Here is a 13,544-nt window from a genome sequence, read left to right as displayed (position 1 = left end):
TGCAGTGACTCGTACCAATTTCTCACAGACACCTGTCCTGAATTCTGATCCTGAACAGAGCCCTTAGCCTGCAATCTCCTTCCCCTTAAACCATTAGACCACCTGTCTTCTACAATTCCTCCATTTCCTTCCCATCCCTCCTTTACACCTACTGGTTGGTTTTTTTTTTTTTTTGCTAGTTGCTTTACGTCGCACCGACACAGATAGGTCTTATGGGGACGATGGGACAGGGAAGAGCTAGGAGTGGGAAGGAAGCGGCCAGCATTTGCCTGGTGTGAAAATGGGAAACCACGGAAAACCATTTTCCGTGCTGCCGACAGTGGGGTTCTACACCTACTGTATCCTGTACATTATTTGAGGAAGGCCTACTTTCCTTCCTGTCCTCTGAGAGAATCCTAATTATCTCCCTCAAACTCTCCAACTCCTCTCTCATACTCCTTAATGTCTAGCCACACCCACAGTTGCTACACTTGCACTCCTTAGCCATTATTTATGGAATAATGGGAAGAAAAGGAAAAATAAAATAAGTTATTCTGTGCAAAATAAAAATGAAAGGAAAGAAATATTTCCTAGGATAGTTCACAAAGATCACACAACAACAAGGTAATTAATATAAGCTACTACTACACTACAATACTACCTTTATTACAAATTAAGCTAAACAGTATGCAGTGCCTTATAAAATCATGTTCCCCAATTGAAGTTCTATTTTTTACCAAATACATCAGTATTACATCATGCCGTGTACTGAAAGTGCCTGTAGAAGGTAGCCTAAACTAAAAAAGTATAATTTGAAACAGTCATTGAGACCCTCGGCTATAATCAAAATAAGGAACTCTTTTGTGAACAACTTTTATTTTGTTTTTTATCATCATCATCCCAGACCATGATAAATCACCACCAAAGTTCGGGACAGTGAGTGGTGATGGTTGCTTTAAGGAGCAAAGCAATGTGGTTATCAGCCCTTATAATAGTTTCTATGTATAAGTAATGAGGTATACCAGGGAAGATGACAAGCGAGGTAGTTTGTACTGCTTTCCAAATTGATCTATTGTAACAATACAGGCTCTATAACATCATTATCAACGTATAGGCCAACAAGCACTGGTACAGCTGTTGGATGCCATTTATTAGAATCACCCATACCTTGGTATTTTCTATGTAGGCTATACAGACTGTATCAGAACTATACCAACAACAAAAAAAATCAGGGATGCTCTTCATGTTATGTTAGAACAATGGTGCAATCGGATCGGCAGAAATAATTTTTCTTTTCGAGAAAATGATGTTACGGTACTTTGTTACTTCCAGGCGTGCGGTTTAAATTGATGAACTTACCAAATTTGCTATGCCAGAGAGCCAGTCGCTGGCAGTTGCTGTGCATCAGAGGAGGGAAGGAAAGTGGGAGACAGAGGTAATGTTCAGAACGAATGCACAAGTTTCTCGTTCATTTTGCATAGTCGCTTTCCAACCCCAGTAGGCAGTGTACAGTTTGTTCTTCACAAATTGACTGCTATGCGAACCCCGTAGAAAGAGAAGATGAACTTGTACCAAGAATACAGGCAGCTTTCCAGGTCGTTTGCCAACACATCACACATCCTGAACAGAGTCCAAAGGTCACTACTACACGGTTGTGAACTGTGCATCGAAGTAGGAGGGGGGACATGTTGAACATCTACTGTAATCCAACCACTGGGTGTATTGTTTCCTTTGTTCAGTATTTCATTCCATTTACAATGTTGTGAGTGAAGAAATACACAATTGTGGGGCAGCACCGTTACATCTTTGAGCATGTTGAATAGTAAAGAACGTTACTGCGACCAACAGACGAGAGGACGAACGGCATGGTGCATTCCTTGACTGACAAGTTTGTCTTAATTGCTGTGTGTTCTTGTAATGTGGGTGCAGTTATGACTGTTTAATAAAGTAACTGTGGACAGTGCCTGTAAGAGATCAGGACAATCCTGTGAAAGTCGAATCAGGAACCTTATGCATACGTACAGAGCATTATCTCTATCTTCATCATACACCCCACTTCCCCTCCCTGCTCACTCCCACCCTTCTCTTTTTTGAAGCACGGCAACAGCTTGTGTTCTGGCATAGCAAATACGGTGACTTCATCAATTTGAATCGCGCAGCTGGAAGTAACAAAGTAACCTCATTTTCTCGACAGGAAGACGTTTCTCTGCCTGGTTTTTTCTGATACACCCTGTATACAGTACAGTATATTTGTTTGTTGAGTACTCATCCTGAAGGCTGGTTAGATCCCCTACAGCTGTCATAAAAAGTCCAGATGTCACTTTATAGGCATACACGTGAAAATGAGGAGTGATGTATTTTCCCACTGCTTTCCTAATTGACATAGAAAGTGCTATTACATAGGCTGTCAAGCTCATTTAAACAAGACACTGGCCTTATAAGGCATAGTTTAACACTATTCCTATAGTACCACAGCCAAAAAAAGTGTACGCCAGATGTCGCACAACGATGTTTAAGCGATTCATAGTTTGTGTTTCAAAGGTTGCCAGTACGAATCTCGAAGATCGCCGAGGTCGACCGATTCAGCACTAGGGTGTAAATGCACCAAGATAAAGTGTGCGAATAATACATACATACATACATACAGACAGACAGAAATTACGGAAAAGTAAAAAGTGCATTTCCTTATTACTATGGATATGACCGATACAAAAATACCATTCTTTTCAAATTCTGAACACTGTGCAGACAAAACTCTTATTTTATATATATATATATAAACTAGCTGGTGTACCCGTGCTTCGCTACGGGATTCTCAGAAAGACTGACTTTGTGGTTTTCTTAACACGAAATCAACATAGGTCATTACAAAAACGTAAGTATGAATGTAGCGATTAAAAGTGATGCTATCATATCAAATACTCGATCAAGTGGAAAGCCGCACGTTTTATCACTTTTAACGAACAGTGCTGCGATTAGATTGCGGTGCCAATCTAATAGTCCAAAGTTCCAGAGCTGGGATGAACAGGCCGCAGATTGCCATGAACACTCATCTGCCATTATTCCGCTTAATTTGCACACTGTTCATTCCAATCAGTGCCTCAGAGTAGGGATTGAATAGCCCAAATGCTATGATGATCCAGTGAGTTACGTACCAGTAGTATCAGAAAATTTATAAACCAGGGGAATGGCATGCTAAAGAAGAAAGTTATCTAACTCCCCAGCTACTTCCCATCAATATTCAGGCAGGCTGTTACACTCTGTACGACTGAGCGAGTTGACTGTGTGGTTAGCGGTGTGCAGCTGTGAGCTTGCATCCGAGAGATGGTGGATTAGAACCCCGTTGTCGGCAGCGCTGATGATGGTATTCCGTGGTTTTCCACTTTCACATCCGTCAAATGTTGAGCCTGAACCTTAAGTAAGGCCTAAGGCACTCCTAGCCCTTTCCTATCCCATCGTCACCATAAAACCTATCTATGTCGGTGCGACGTAAATCAAATTAAAAAATACTCTGTACGCAGAAGTAATCCTATCTACCGGAGATGAGGGGCAACAGATGGCACAAAGCACATCACGACAAACAATGGTCAATGTAATGTTATTGTTGATCAATGTTATGAGCTCTCTATACTGTAGGCCTTCACATTTAGTTTTCTTTCGACTCTGTGATTTGTAAAATATTTTATACCATGAACTGTAGTTTCTTATTCTCCGACTTTACATACAGATTTTCATTAAATACTGTTTACCCATTTTCTGGTTACTCGGCGCTGATATGGACTTAGTAACAAAAATCCAAAATCATGAATATCTTTGTGGTCATAGCCAGTACGGTAACAATGTATAAGACATGAATAATAGGAAATTTAATACTATACTGTATAACCCTAGCTATGTAGCATTTATCGATTACACCTCTAATAAGAAATATTCGAGAATTACATTTTAGGCCTTCCCCTAAATTACCATTTCACTCAGCGTGAATAAAATAATTTACAGCCTGGACTATAGTGACTTATTTCCTGACTTTGCATACCGATTTTCATCAAGATAGGACTGCTAATAACAACAATATTTGAGAATTATATTTTAGGCCTTCCCCTAAACTACCATTTTTCTCAGCGTGAATACAATTATTGATAGCCTAGATTGTAGTACTTATTCCCCAACTTTGCATACCCATTTTCTTTAAAATACGACCACTAATAACATAAATAGTTGAGAATTCAATTTTAGGCCTTCCCCTAAACTACCATTTCACTCAGCGTGAGTAAAATGATTTATAGCCTAGATTGTAGAGGCTCATCTCCTGACTTCACATACCAATTTTCATTAAATTCTCTTCAACCGTTTTCTCGTGATGCGTGTACATACATACAGACATACATACATACATACATACATACATACAGACAGACAGACAGACAGACAGACAGACAGACAGACAGACAGACAGACAGACAGACAGAAATTACGGAAAAGTAAAAAGTGCATTTTCTTGTTACTATGGACATGGCCGATACAGAAATACCATTATTTTCAAATTCTGAGCAATGTACAGAAAAAACTCTTATTTTATATATATAGATTTATCAATACTGACGTTCATTATGTAGTTATGATAACAATTCAAAGAAATAAAATCTCCTTTCACTACTTCTATCATGATAAATGATTTGTCCAGATCTTTGGCTAAATGGTCATGACAGTAGCTGTTGGTTCAGTGGGTCCTAGGTTCAATTCCCAGTCTGGCCAGGGATTTTAACCATACCTAGTTAATTCCTAGAATTCAGGGCCTAGGTGTTTGTGTTTTCTTAATATACATCTTTATTTACACATCACACTACCAACCTCCACATAGTGTTGGGGTCCGAACAGGCATTTGACTGTAAAACTGGTCTGTGATTTACAGTGTCAACTACCATAACTGAAAATTTAAAACGGAGGCAGTTCTGGTTTTGAAATACTTGTAAAATATGTGTTTAGGGACCATTAAAAACCAACAAGTTTACCAGAATGCATTCCAGACTGTTCTGGTTGAAAATAAAACACTTCGCTATAAATACTAGCTATCTGCCCCAGCTCTGTACAGGAGCAGTTATGAATTTAAAGCAATAGGCTTCTTTTAACTGAGGACTTACAAGATTTCTTTGTATACAATAGTCATTTTTCCTCCAGTAGTGAACACAAGAAGACTTTATTTTGATGTAACATGCAAGAGGGCAACGTAAAGATGTCCATGAGAAAAATATTCTCCATTGAGATCAAATCCAGCCACGCCAAGTGTCTCATGCCAAAGCAGACTCTTACTGGGAATCAGACTTGTTTAAAATCAACAGGCAAATATGAAGGAATCAGAGATTTTCAATATTAAGACCATTTCTCCCGTGCCACAGCCAGTTAAAATAGTAGCTTCAATCAAACAGTTTTTCAAAGTTTTCACTACCAATGGCATCCCATTGCATAACTTTGGCAGGTGTACATTACATACCAATATAATCAGCTTGTGCAGTGGCAAGCTGGATGGAGGTAAAGAATTTAGAAATTCTATAGGGTAAAGAACAGCCTTTTCACTATCAACTACTGTATGTACTGAGTAATATACTTGAGCCTGGGCAGTGAATTTGGAGAACACTAAGTCATTAACTTTCTCAACCTGTACATTTGTCAGTTTCTTTAAACCATGAAAGGACTAGTCAGATAGGTTGTGGCTATCAGAAAATTTTTAAATGATGATTACTAAAATTTTAAAATCATAATTGATGGTAATTTTTCCTTCAATGTTTGATAATTCTCTGTTTCTGCCTTTAATTAACATAACCCTTTGCTGGCAAGATGTAGTGTTTACAATGCACTATGTCTTCTGGTATGGGCTAAAATAAATTGATTACTTTCATTGACTGCTCTGTCTCATCCTGGGCTTTGACAATATGAAAGTGACCGAGGTACGAGCGAAGCTAGTAATACCATTCCTTATGCAGCCAGTCCCTGCTATGAATGGAGTGAAAATATTGCTCATACGGTTGGTTGGTGCATGCATTTCAGTGGGCTTGGCAGACTGATATGTAATAGCAACTTCTAGCTCAGTGAGGAAAGCAACGGGAAACTATCTCACTCCTCAAACAGTGGCCGAGCGATCTGGCGGGCGATTGCCGCACTGGACTACCCTGCGCCATCTCACCCGGTGCGCCATCTCTCCCGGAAACACTATAATTCTTGTGTATTCCTTTCGGTATTCAGTAATTAACAGCAGTTTTTTATCCTGTTAGGGTGTTGTAGGATAAAAATAGAGTACAACTACAGTAAGTAGTATTGTAGTGTAGTCGTATATTAATTACCTTATTGTTGTGTAATCTTTGAGTACTATCCCAGACAATATATTCCTCCGTTCATTTATTTTTTGCAAATAAGTTATTGTACCTTTTCTTTACATTTTTCCGTAAAGAATGGCTAAGGAGTGCAGGTGTAGGAACTGTGGGTGTGGCAAGGCATTGAGGGGTATGAGGGAGGAGGTGGAGAGTGTGAGGGAGATAATTATAATTCTCACAGAAGACAGGAAGGAGGATAGGACTCCCTCAAACAATGTGCAGTTTAAAGCAGGTGTACAAGAGGGAGGGGAAGGAAAGGGGGGGAGTTGAGAAGACAGGTGGTCTAATGTTCTAAGGGGAAGGAGATTGCAGGCTAAGGGCTCTATTCAGGATCAGAATTCAGGACAGGTGTCTGTGAGAAATCGGTACGAGTCACTCCAGGTAGAACAACAAAGGGAAGATGAGGAACAGGGAGATATGTGGAAGCAAGAGGAAGGGAAAAGGTAGGAAAGGGAAATATAGAGTAGAGGATAGGAAAAGACAGGTGGAACAGGGTCATGGGAAGGAGAAAAGGGAGGAGGAAGTAGCTCCTGCAGCTATCAGGAAATATAGGGCTGAACAGGAGGGGAGGGGATCAAATGAAGTGGGTAGGGTTGAGGCTCTGGTCATGGGGGATTCCATCATTAGACATGTGGGGAAACTGTGTGGAGGAAAGGGAACCAGGGTAGAGTGTTATCTAGGAATTAGGTTGAGGCAGATGTTGAGGAAAGTAAAAGAGAGGGAGGAGGGGAAGGAGAAGGTGGTAGTGTTTCACGTTGGTACCAAGAACGTAAGGCAAGCTGATATAAGTACCAAGATAGTTGGAGATGTGTGGGATCTGGTAAATGCAGCACAGGTGAAGTTTAAGGAAGCAGAGATTGTTATCAGTGGAATACTGTGTAGGAGGGATACTGACTGGAGGGTGATTGGGGATTTAAATGAGATTATGGAGTGGGTATGTGGGAAACTGGGAGTGAAATTTCTAGATAATAATGGGTGGGTAGGAGATAAGGATCTGCGCTCAGATGGTCTTCACTTAAACTGTCGTGGTACGTGTAAGATAGAAAATTTGTTTGGAAGGGTAATAGGGAGGTACATTCAGGGAAACAGGGTGGCCTAGGGAGTGGTGATAAGGGAACAAGAAACTGGAAATCAAGTAGGGATGACATAAAAATGTTAGTGTTGAACTGAAGAAGTACTGTAAAGAAAGAAATAGAATTATGCAATTTAATAGATATATATTTACCAGATATTGTAATAGGAGTTGAATTATGGCTGAGAAATGATATAATGGATGCAGAAATTTTCTCACGGAACTGGTGTGTGTATTGAACAGGTGGAATTTGTAATCTAGTATTATTATTTGACTTTAAGTACATTTCAATATGGACCATAACATGAGATTTGTAACATGTAATACTAGTGTGTGTATCACAGAGATAGGATAGGAATGGTGGGAGGAGGAGTATTCATTCTGGTGAAAGAAGAATTTGTAAGCTACAAACAAGTTAAAGATGACACACATGAAATTCTAGGTGTAAGGCTCATTTCTAAAGATAATAGGCAAGTTGATATATTAGGAGTGTACGGACCGGGAAAGGGTGGCGCTGACATGGATTCAGAATTATTTGATAAGATACCGGTAATCAGCTATGTGGGAAACGACATGGAAAGGAATGTGATTGTAGTGGGAGATCTAAATTTACCAGATGTCAATTGGGAAGGAAATGCAAACGACAGGAAGCATGAACAACAAATGGCAAATAAGTTAATATGGGAAGGACAGATGATTCAGAGAGTGATGGAACCAACTAGAGGGAAAAATATCCTGGATGTGGTTCTGGTAAAACCAGATGAGCTCTATAGAGCAACTGAAGTAACAGATGGTATTAGTGATCATGAAGATGTTTTTGTCTTAGTTAAAAATAAATGTGATAGAAAGGAAGGTCTTAAAAGTGGGACTATTTGGCAGTACCGTATGGCTGATAAAGCAGGCATAAGGCAGATCGGTGGAAAACGGTAAATAAAAACGTAAACGGACTCTGGGATGGGTTTAAAGCAATTGCTGAGGAATGTGAAAATACGTTTGTACCTTTAAAGGTGGTAAGGAGTGGTAAAGACTAAGGAGGTGCAGATTGGAAAGAAAGAGAGTTAGAAATGGCTGTGGAAGTAAGGAGAAAATGAAGGAACTTACTAGGAAATTGAATCTAGCAAGGAAGGCAGCTAAGGATAACATGATGGCAAGCATAATTTGCAGTCATACAAATTTTAGTGAAAAATGGAAGGGTATGTATAGGTATTTTAAGGCAGAAACAGGTTCCAAGAAGGACATTCCAGGAATACTATTAATGAACAAGGGGAGTGTGTATGTGAGAATCTTCAAAAGGCAGAAGTATTCAGTCAGCAGTATGTAAAGATTGTTGGTTACAAGGATAATGTCCAGATAGAGGAGAAAGAAGTATTAAAATTTACATATGATAACAATGACATTTACAATAAGATACAAAAGTCGAAAACTAGAAAAGCTGCTGGAATTGATAAGATTACTAGGGATATACTAAAGACAATGGGTTGGGATATATTACCATATCTGAAGTACTTATTTGATTATTGTTTGGTCGAAGGAGCTATACCAAATGAATGGTGAGTTACTATCTATAATTATAAAAGGAAGTGTTTGTCTCTCTGAGTGTTGTGCGCGATGCCCAGCAAAATCTACAGCATGCAGATATCTGATATTTTGAATATAGGTAGAAGAAAAGGGGTCCGAATGCACCTCGAAGCTGGAAATTTCATTTTTGCTTTCGTTGGTGAGTTATGAATGAAAAACCATTGGAAAACGTGCATTGGGATATGACAATCCAACGTGCTGTCACCAAGATTAAATGCATATAGTCACTGTCGCTAGGCAATGTACGTATGATAGGTAGAGAACACAATATTCAAGGGGCCGTTTTACATCCAGGGCGTAGGAAGCCGTTTTTGGTCTTATATTGTGTGAGGGCACATGATGGTGTTGATGGTGATTCGTCAATCGGATCGGGACGTAAAGTCTTGAGCTATTCGAGAGGAGTGGGCTATGTGCTGGCGCCGGGTTTCATCCTCTTCATTCTAACTATCATATAAAGACTCGCTACGAAGATTCATCTCACTTCATACCCAAACCCCATAGAGAGAGGGGACAAGGGTTGGACACGTATACATTTACAGGAAACATATATGGCACAAGATAGACGATAATAATAAACAAGGAATAATACATATATCAGTCAACATGCAATTTTAAGTCCGTGGAATAGGAAGCCATTTTCCTTCAGTCCAAGATGTCTGTCTGTCTGTCCGCCTGTCTGTCTGTCTGTGTTCAAGTGTGCGATGCCCAGCCAAATCCATGGCAAACAAAGATCTAAAATATTTGTCATAGGTGGGCACAGGTTTTCACCTAAGACGCATGGTTGTGTTTAAGAGCAATTCTTGCACCAAGACATGAAGCTGTCAATGTCATCAACAAGCAACACTCACAATAATTATCCAGTTTTCTATAAATTGAAAAGTCTATTGACACGACATTTCCTACAGATGAGGCTGTCAACTACACGACAATAGATTTTGAACAATTTGGAGTCACCTGGAGTACCCTCGAACATCTTGGGGTGGATGATTATGGCACCAATTATCTTTCTCATGAATATGAATCCTTCCTTCTGCAATGAACACGGCTGTGAAACTGATGACGAATATTATTGAAGCCACCATCATAACTGAGTATGCCGCGGGTGAAGTAGTATTCCTCGGACTGTAAGTCCATTGAGTAGGAAGCCATTTTCGGTCCACGACACGAGGAGCCATCAGCCCATAATATTCGGAAGTGTTTGTCAAATCAAATCTACGACACACAGAGATCTGAAATTTTGACATAGAACAATCGCTTAAAGTTGTGACTCCATCTTCGAAAACGGTGCTTTCGCCATTGTCAGCTGTACGTGGATTGCTCAAGAGTTCGAAAGACAAACACAATACAGTATACATCTTACCTCGAAATGGAAGTACATTAATATAGTTTATTCCGAAGCTCTAAGGAAACATATTTTGTATTATATAACATGGTCTTCTACATGGTTTTAATACTATTTGTACATCCATCAACCCAGTATCTTAAGCACTGAAAGTAACAATATAATAAAAATAAAATAATGTATTTCATGCAATTTACGTCAAAAAGATGTGAGTTAATAAATATAATGTTTTAATTTGCTTTTAAATAAAGAGTTTAGAACATCTAACAGTTGAATTATTAAACGCGGGCAAAGCCACGGGCACATGCTAGTAGTGTATAAAGGAAAGGGTGATAGGCATAAAGCTGAAAATTACAGGCCAGTAAATTTGACATGCGTTGTATGTAAGCTTTGGGAAGGCATTCTTTCTGATTACATTACACATGTTTGCAAAATTAATAACTGGTTCGATAGAAGGCAGTTCGGTTTTAGGTAAGGTTATTCCACTGAGGCTCAACTTGTAGGATTCCAGCAAGATATAGCAGATATCTTGGATTCAGGAGGTCAAATGGACTGTATCGCGATTGACCTGTCTAAAGCATTTGATAGGGTGGATCATGGGAGACTACTGACAAAAATGAGTGCAATTGGACTAAACAAAAGAGTGATTGAATGGGTTGCTATATTTCTAGAAAATAGATCTCAGAGAATTTTGTAGGCGAAGTTTTATCTGGCCCTGTAATAATTAAGAGGGGAATTCCTCAAGGCTGTACTATTGGACCTTTATGTTTTCTTATATATTTAAATGATAAGAGTAAACAAGTGGAATCAGAGGTAAGGCTTTTTGTGGATGATGTTATTCTGTACAGAGTAATAAATAAGTTACAAGATTGTGAGCAACTGCAACGTGACCTAGATAATAATGTGAGATTGACAGCAGGCAATGGTATGTTGATAAACGGGGTTAAAAGTCAGGTTGTGAGTTTCACAAATAGGAAAAGTCCTCTCAGTTTTAATTACTGCATTAATGGGGTGAAAGTTCCTTTTGGGGATCATTGTAAGTATCTAGGTGTTAGTATAAGGAAAGATCTTCATTGGGGTAATCACATAAATGGGATTGTAAATAAAGGGTACAGATCTCTGCACATGGTTATGAGGGTGTTTAGAGATTGTAGTAAGGTGTAAAGGAGAGGACATATAAATCTCTGGTATGACCCCAACTAGAGTATGGTTCCAGTGTATGGGACCCTCACAAGGATTACCCGATTCAAGAACTGGAAAAAATCCAAAGAAAAGCAGCTCGATTTGTTCTGGGTGATTTCTGACAAAAGAGTAGCATTACAAAAATGTTGCAAAGTTGGGCTGGGAAGAACTGGGAGAAAGAAGACGAGCTGCTCGACTAAGTGAGTCGTTCAGATGCAACCGGAACAAGTGGATCCAGCTAACATCCGACTGGACAATTACAAACAATACTCATAAATCATCCCAAGGGTAGAACAATGTACCAACGGGAACATTAATCCGATAAGAACGGCACAAAATTCCAAGAAACATTTTATCAGATGAGCACCTGACTAATGAATGATATTGACATGTTCCAACATACACGTTTTTAACCTCTAAAATAGTACCATCCAACCATGCTTCTTCCTAATGGGATATCCAAGCTCAACAAGATCGACATTATAGCACGGTTCCGGTTTTGTAACTGCTATACTTACGACATAGGTGATCATAAGCACCTTTGGATCTACACATTTGTATAAACTATCAAGCTAATGATTCATCCATACAGTTGGTGAAGTTCTAATTTGCACTTTGGACAATTTTTAGTAAATGTATGATAGTTTTAATTGCTTTCTTGTCACAAATTCTGGGTTTTAATTAATTTATGTACACATTTTAAACCTATTTACACATCACCTAAAGCACAACTTTTTATAAGAAATTTTTAAGCATAAGACCAATGTGTTTACTTTCAAGTTCAAATGTTTAATTGGTTTAAGGACTTGACCTTAAGATTATCATTAGGCTGAAGATGCCCAAAACTAGGGGGAAAAATGTACCTAATTATAGTATATGTAATTCATGTAGGATTTAATCACTACAGAATATAATTGTACTGAATAGGTGGACACAGTAAATTTTATTCTTGAAAGAATTTTACTTAAGTGGTATGTTCCGAGCTGTCAGCGGAGAGATGGCGTGGAATGACATTAGTAGACGAATAAGTTTGAGTGGCGTCTTTAAAAGTAGGAAAGATCACAATATGAAGATAAAGTTGGAATTCAAGAGGACAAACTGGGGCAAATATTCATTTATAGGAAGGGGAGTTAGGGATTGGAATAACGTACCAAGGGAGACGTTCAATAAATTTCCAATTTCTTTGAAATCATTTAAGAAAAGGCTAGGAAAACAACAGATAGGGAATCTGCCACCTGGGCGACTGCCCTAAATGCAGATTAGTATTGATTGATTGATTGGATTGATTGATTGACATTTCCCTGAAGTACTCATTATTGTTGGGCTGTAAGTCATTGTTATCTGAGAAAGGATGTCCAAACTCTTTGATAGATTTTCTTGGAAGTGATTGTGCTATTCTGTTAACTTCAGTCAGCCCTTCATTGAACATATATTGGCCATAGTTCTTGTGATGCTAGCTCTCTTGTTTTTGGTTCAGTATATCTTCTTGAACAAAGACAATAATGATGGAAAATAAATATCGAAGTGATCTTCCTGAACTACAATAGAACAGCTTCTGATAATGCTTTATCCTATCTTCCAGCAATCCCTCGACTCTGCATGCTTCTTGAAATGTGTTGTAAGTTATTCCTTCCACAGTTCTTAAATACTGAAAAGAAGTAGAACTGCAATCCATGTATCTGCCATTTGTTAACATGTGGCAGTGAAGTTAGCAAGATATTTCCTCTTTATTAATTACGAATATTAATTTTTGAATTTTCAAATGAAATACTCTGTTCACTATGCTGTATATTTGGGGAGATTTTCTTTAACTTCAGTCCAGTTAGAATTACAAGCAAGTATAATGAACAAATAAGGTTTGCCATATTTCCTGACAAAAGTCATAGCATTTTGTGTTATTTCACGAAAATATGACCAATTAACTGATATTTCTAATATGTTCATTTTCCCACAAAGCATCTTACAAATAGATGTAATTTTCCGCTTGCGGTTTTGTCTGATTATTTTGTATGTAGTTATACCT

At 38.6% G+C, this 13,544-nt stretch overlaps 1 protein-coding gene across 1 annotated transcript in view; it reads right to left on the bottom strand.

Annotated features, from left to right (window-relative positions):
- Nucleotides 1–13,544, bottom strand: part of LOC136876142 (L-xylulose reductase) — a 102,039-nt gene that overhangs the window by 28,940 nt on the left and 59,555 nt on the right. The window lies entirely within an intron of this gene.

The sequence above is a fragment of the Anabrus simplex genome, chromosome 6 (assembly GCF_040414725.1).
Source record: "Anabrus simplex isolate iqAnaSimp1 chromosome 6, ASM4041472v1, whole genome shotgun sequence".
In the NCBI taxonomy this organism is placed as follows: Eukaryota; Metazoa; Arthropoda; class Insecta; order Orthoptera; family Tettigoniidae; genus Anabrus; species Anabrus simplex.
Note: the sequence above shows the minus strand (reverse complement) of the source record. Positions and strands in the feature narration are given on the sequence as shown.